The sequence below is a fragment of the Triticum dicoccoides genome, chromosome 3A, assembly GCF_002162155.2.
Source record: "Triticum dicoccoides isolate Atlit2015 ecotype Zavitan chromosome 3A, WEW_v2.0, whole genome shotgun sequence".
Taxonomy (NCBI): domain Eukaryota; kingdom Viridiplantae; phylum Streptophyta; class Magnoliopsida; order Poales; family Poaceae; genus Triticum; species Triticum dicoccoides.
In genome coordinates this window covers 530,213,142-530,220,532 of record NC_041384.1, presented here as the reverse complement: position 1 = coordinate 530,220,532, position 7,391 = coordinate 530,213,142, and positions in this window count along the sequence as shown.

Sequence of the window (7,391 nt, the reverse complement as noted above, 5' to 3'; positions counted from 1 at the left end):
GGGGGGGGTAGATGGGCTAGGTGGGCTGTGTAGGAGGGTTTGGCTGAGAGGAGAGGGGAGAGATGCAGCCCGACATGGTTTTCGGAGACCGAAAATGTCCGACGTTTGACGGGCAACAATTCCGCTATAAGTTTAACGATTGGGCTAGCAAACAGACTCCGAATGTCACAAAAATTGATAGGCGGTCTACCTACAACATAACAACACCGCACGCCAACTTTCATCCCATTCCGAGAATATTTTCTGGCCACTTATAAAATAATATTTCGGAGGTGCCGCGGGCGCGTGCAAGTGTGTCTGGGCTCAGAACGGACAACAGAAGGAATGGGGAGACCGGGACGGATGCGAGTTTTGAAAACATGCAGATGCAATGCGGTTGATGACATGGTAAAATGCAACACGCAAACAAATGACATGGCTATGACGGCGAATAACTGGGAGACACCTGGCGCATCAGTCTCGGGGCGTTACAACTCTCCCCCACTAACAGAAGATCTCGTCCCGAGATCTAAGGATGGCACCAGAGAGAAGCGGAAGAGCAAGAGGTAAAACAAAGTTGCTTCTTTGACAAAAGAGTGAAACCAACGAACCTTGAGAGGTTAAACAAATTTAAAGAAGGAATACAACAAAGATGCAAGAAGTTGAAAACACACCATTATAAAAGATGAACAAGGAACATTGCGAGAACCTTTTAGGTTGAAGGACATGAAACAAGAGCTTATTGGACCAAAAAGAATATGAAAGCACACCAGTAGAAAAGAGAAACAAGGAACACCATGTGAACCTTGGAGTTTGCAAAGCTATGAATGACGAGAACAATGGACAAGAAGTACATGCAAGCACTCCGGTTGAAACAAGATGTACAAGGAACGATAAAGATCAATTACGACAACACTCCGGTTGGAAATGGAAGGCATAGAATATGAACTTGACAAGATGAGAGGATATGATGAAATCAACACCACACTGCCTCCAGAACTATTGAAAGAACGACACAAGGGGTAAGAAAGATTTCAGACAGCATTCCGGTTGAGAAGGGAGGCAAAACTTGATAAGATGAGAGAATTTGAATGGAGGACACGACACTCCGGTTGAATGGATAAGCAAAGGAAAGAACATCATCTTTGACAAAAATGGGATGAAGGTCGAAGATAATAACATCACAATGCCTCTGGAAGGAAAGAATAGAAGCTAGATTGTTGTAAGAAAGAAGGGAGAAACAACTGACAATTTCTACCACACTTGAATTTGAAAAGCATCCACACAAAGGAGAGTTGAACGGAGTTGTGGAAAAAATCAACAATGAAATTATATGCTTCAAATGGGCTTATGAAAACATCTCAATAAATTGAAGTGAGCTTCTGCCACCAGTGGAAAACAAATGATTAGAATTGAGAGCCATGAAAGAGAGAAAGCTTCTTCCACCGAGGTGATAAAGAGATAACTTGGATCATTGATAAGCACCACAATTAGCACAATACTTAGGGAAGGATTTAAGTGAAATCTTTACCAAGATAACTCGAGCGAAGAGATTGATGGATTTAAAATACCTCATTCTTGACAACATGTGAATCATGAAACACGGAGGGAAAATATCAAGAATGACATAACACCACCTCTAAAGATAAGGTAGAAGGAATTGCACTTCGAAACGCAACATGAAGAATGCTTGAGCTTCTCGAACAAAATCTTGATGAAGACTTCGAGAATGAATGAAATCTTTGATGAACCACCGTGATTAGCCTTCATGAGAACTCCGGTAATAAAAGAAAGCTAGAAATAAAGAGAAGTTGAAAACAAAAGGTGAAGTCTTGCGATGATTTAGATGGAGCTTCACGACGAGATAATGCGGAAAACTTGGAACTCCAGAAAAGAAAAGATGAAGCATCTCGAACCGAGAATGTGACATGATGAACAACTTTGGAAAGAAGTTAGAACACTTGGATGAAACAATAATAAGAATTACGTTGTGCGTATCCTTCACCAATTTATATTGATGACAAGCAACGGATTTGGCATACTACTTATTCTTGTAGAAAGGATTAAGAGAGATATAGCGCAACCTTGAGAAGCTATTGATGGAACCACCGGTGGGATTTGGAAACAACAAATGAATTGATATGAAAATGAAGGAAGAAGAATCTTGAACAAACCACCGTAAGAATTGAAAATGAACTAAGAGAGAGAATGAATCACCAGGAAGAATTAGAAAACGAATAAAGATACTTGAGGGAATTTAGATACAAGAGAACAAAGAGATCATGAACTGATTAGAGAATATTTGAATGATGCACCGGTATGATTTGGAGAACGAGAGCTGAAAGCTGGAATGAATAATTCTGAGATGACGGGCTCCATAGAATCAAACTGAAAAGACTCCTGAATTGCTCTGGATGGGTGAAAAGAATTTCTCACGATCAAAATTATGAGAATTTCTCACGAGCAAGATTATGGGGATGAACAATTATGAGGATGGCATGAAGCTAGAACCATGAATCTTCAAGAGAACGGACCAAGATTTAGGATAAATTCCTCTTCGGTCTTCAAAATTCAAGAATGACGACGAGAAACACCGCAATGAATTGTTGAGGCACTCTGGAATGAAGAATAGGAAGACTGAACCAATGATGAAATGATCTTGGAGAAGGCATTTGACTAATGACAATTCATTCTTACGTCAAACTTCAAAAATAATTTGGGAATAGCTCCTGGAAAATTAGAAGAGTCAGGTAAGATCCCGGGAAAAGACCTATGGGTTAAGGCCCACTCAAGAGAAACACCGTTGAAATGATTTTGAAGAGAGATTGCACCGGTTGAATTAAATGACTTGAATGAGATAATAATCTCCAAATAGCTTGAACGAATTAAGAATGGAAACATGAATATTCTGAGATATCTTCAGCACTCCGGATATGAATAGAGAGACGTGAATAAATAAGAGATGCTTGGTTAAGAAATTCCAACATGGAAAGCATGTAAACCAAAAGGAAGATATATGACCAACAACGAAACTTGAGTTTAGACCACCAAAGAAGAAAGAGAACAAAGAATGATGAACTTGTAGCTTCCTTAGTATTTTCCTGAGAATCACCAGATAAGAATATTGACGGAAAAGAATGGAGAGACTTCCCATCAATAAAAACGATACTTGATTAAGAACTTCGAGTCCTTGAAGAAAAGGGCGGGAGGGTGGGAAAACAAAGGCAGCTTTGGACAGATGAAACGAACACCGTTGAGAAAACTGAGATTGGATCTTGCAAGTGGGAAAATGATAGGATCATCTTGAAGAGAATCACACCGGTCGGGAAGAATTGACATGACAATCTTGATGATCAAGAAGGATTAGTATTCACATATGAATATGAGAACACTGCTTATAGAAGGTATGGAATCAACACTTGACATTGAAGCAACTCGAATACCACAACTCAAAAACAAAACAAAGGATTGGCCTACAAAATAAACCGGAACAAACATATGATAGACCCCATATCGTATCATGTGTCTGTTGGAAAGATATCCTACGAGATACTTGAATTCCCACCTATAAACTCCCAAAACTTTCTGGTTATGCAATCTGGTGTTGGTGATACAGGGAGGCACAATATATATCACACAACTAACAAGCCCTATGCTCCAACTACATCCATCCTTCAACACATAACCACGAAACCTTCGGAAATCATGTACCTCAACCTTCGAAAAGCATCCGTTATACAAGTTATGGCAATACTCCCAAACTCCCGCCCGGTACTGGGTGGTGTTGAGGTTATCTCACCAACAACTGCATAAAAGAGATTTTCGATGTCGGCAAACTCAGGTATTCCAGAACTACAACGATAAAAATATGATGATAACACCTCGGAGCTCAACTCCCCGGAACACTGCCACAATCCCTAAATGTTAGGAGGCACCAAGATCAATGTTCTTGTCATAAGAATATCAGAACGATCCCAAGATACCTGCGTGATCCTAATTTTTTTTCGTGAAATTTGAGGAGAGGAAAGTCAAAACATCTATGTCAGGAGGCCTCACCAGAGCGACGAAGGGACTAAGGAGTAAAAATAATCCTACTCTCCGATATATATAATCCTAAGACTCAAAACATTTTGTTCTAGACTCAACAACGTCAGCGATTCGATCAAGCAGGGGGCTCCTAAGTCGGGGATGGATCTGATACCAACTTGTAACGCCCACGATGCGGCTATATCTCCCACGTGTCGAGGCACAACTTAGACGCATAACCGCATGGTGGTTTTTTCGTAAGAGGGGTAATCTTCACACAATCCCATGTACTGAATAAGAAAGGGATAAAGAGTTGGATTACAATCGCAACTTCACACAAATAACAAGTTAAACAATACATCATCCAAAGTACAATCAAGGTCCGACTACGGAACCAAAATAAAAGAAGACAACCCCAAATGCTAGATCCCCGATCGTCCCAACTGGGCACCACTACTGATCATCCGGAAAAGGCACAAAATAACGACCAAGATACTCGTCGAACTCCCACTTGAGTTTGGTAGCATCACATGCACTAGTATCATCGGCACCTGCAATTATTTGGAAATATCCATGAGTCACGAGGACTCAGCAATCTCACACCCACGAGATCAAGACTATTTAAGCTTATGGGTAGGATAAGGTAATGAGGTGGAGTCGCAGCAAGCGCTAAGCATATATGATGGCTAACATACGCAAATAAGAGTAAGATGAGAAGCTACGCAACGGTCGTGAAGCTAGAAGTGATCAAGAAGTGATCCTAAAACTATTTACGTTCAAACATAACCCAAAAACGTGTTCACTTCCTGGACTCTGCCGAAAAGAGACCATCACTGCTACACACGTGGTTGATTCATTTTAATTAAGTCAAGTGTCAAGTTCTCAACAACAGGATATTAACAAATTCCCATCTGCCACATAATCGTGCGCATGGCTCTCGAAAGTTTATACCCTGCAGGGGTGTCCCAACTTAGCCCATCACAAGCTCTCATGGTCAACAAAGGATATTCCTTCTCCCGGGAAGACCCGATCAGTCTCGGAATCCCGGTTACAAGAAATTTCGGTAATGGTAAAACAAGACCAGCAAGACCGCCCGAATGTGCCGAGAAATCCCAATAGGAGCTACACATATCTCATTCTCAGGGCACACCGGATGAGACATCCTACAAGTAAAACCAGCCCTGAAGTTTCCCCGAGGTGGCCCCACAGTCTACTCAGTTCGGACCAACACTCAGAGGAACACTGGCCCGGGGAGGGGAGGGGGATAAAATAAAGATGACCCTCGGGTCTGCAGAACCCAAGGGAAAGTTATAGGTTGGTAGGCAAATGTAAAACCAAGGTTGGGCCTTGCTCGAGGAGTTTTATTCAAAGCGAACTGTCAAGGGGGCCCCATAACCCCAACCGCGTAAGGAACGCAAAATCAAGGAACATAACGCAGGTATGACAGGAACTAGGGCGTGAAGAGTGGAAAAAACACCAGGCATAAGGCCGAGCCTTCCACCGTTTACCAAGTATATAGATGCATTAATTAAAATAAGAGATAATGTGATATCCCAACATATCCATGTTCCAACATGGAACAAACTTCAACTTCACCTACAACTAACAATGCTATAAAAGGGGCTGAGCAAAAGCGATAACATAGCCAAACAACGGTTTGCTAGGAAGATGGGTTAGAGGCTTGACATGGCAATATGGGAGGCATAATATAACAAGTGGTAGGTAGCGCGACATAGCGATAGAGCGAACAACTAGCAAGCAAAGATAGAAGTGATATCGAGGGTATGGTCATCTTGCCTGAAATCCCGCAAGGAAGAAGAACGACTCCATGAAGAAGACAAACGGACGCAGTCGAACGAATCCTCACAACTCCGGAAAGGAACCGAAGCTAGCGAGAGAAGCAAACCGGAAAGAAGCAAGCAACATGGTAAACACACAAGCATAAACATGGAATGATGCACAACCAAGGATGATGCATGTCCGGTTTAACTATGCATGGCATGGCAAAGTGCACAAACAAAACTACAAGTTAAGTGGAGCTCAACATGTAACAAGATCCATGTTGATGAAACACCACATTCGAGTATTTAGTTCACTCCCGGTTAGGTACTCAACAATATTAAATATTTGTTAACATGACAAGAGGTGAGGCATAAGTAAACTAACTATTTAGGCAAGTTTAAATGAGGCCGGAACAACAACAAAAAAATCCGGAAAATCCCCATATGCATGTTATGAATTTGGTACTGTTCTGCCCTAAACCATATTTTAGAGTTGTTAGACATGCAAGATGAGTGCACCAAGTTAAACTAGGCATTTTTCTACCCCATTTACATATAAAGTTTATTTAAATCCGAGCTACGGTTAATTAGATATGAATTAAATCATTTAACATGGCAATAGGCAAATTATATGCAAACATCATTTTAAACATTTTTTACATGGATGAAAGTTGCATATTGTGAACTAGACAAAATTCTAAGCATTTTACATATATAATTTTTTTTAATATGATGCATGGTTGTGGAGATATGATATGCATGAACATTGAGGTTTTTTTGCACAACAGTTGTCTGAGGATTATTAGCAAAATTCGCTGGACAAAAAAAAAACACGATCGGGTGGAAACAAGCTGGCCCAACAGGAGGAAAACATAAGAGGGGCACATGGGTGTGCTCTCACCATGGGCCAAGGCCTAGTCAGTGCCGCGGGTTGGGGAGGCCGGCTTGGGCTTGGTGGTGATGGGCTTGGAGCTGGGCCGAAATAGATGAGCGGCTGGGACGGATCTGGCGAAAGGGAGGTGGGCCAGGCGTGTGCGGTCGACGAGGGGCGTGGTGCCGTCGTTCTCCTCGAAGCAGGATGGCGGTGGCGGCCTAGCGCAGCTTCGGCGAGGTCCAGGGGCACGGGACGACTGGAGACGAGGTCGGGGACGGATGCGAGGTGGCGGAGGACGACAGATCCAGAGGCGGCGGCTCCGTTTTCTGGCGGATCCAGCGGCATGAGGCGAGGGCGGTGCCGAGGGAGCTCCGGCTCCGGCGAACTCCCATGGCGGCGGTGGCGGTTACCTGCGGGAGGACGAGTTCGACGTGGCGAGAGGAAGACGTGGGTGAGGAGAATGACGAGAGGGGGAGGCGGACGGCAGGGACGACATGACCTGGGTGGCAGAGGAGGTCAACGGCAGGGGCGTGAGGGAGGAGTGATCGGGGCTCTCCCGATTTGGATTGAAGGCCGGCGCATGGGCTTGGGGGCGGGCCCCGATGGGCTTCACGGGCTTGCATCGGGCCTGGGCGGGCCACGGTGGCACGGGTAGGCAAGAGGGACGCGTGGCCTAGCGGGATTGGGCAGGGCGGCGGCGCAGGTGGTTTCCGGCGAGTGCCGTCGTGCCA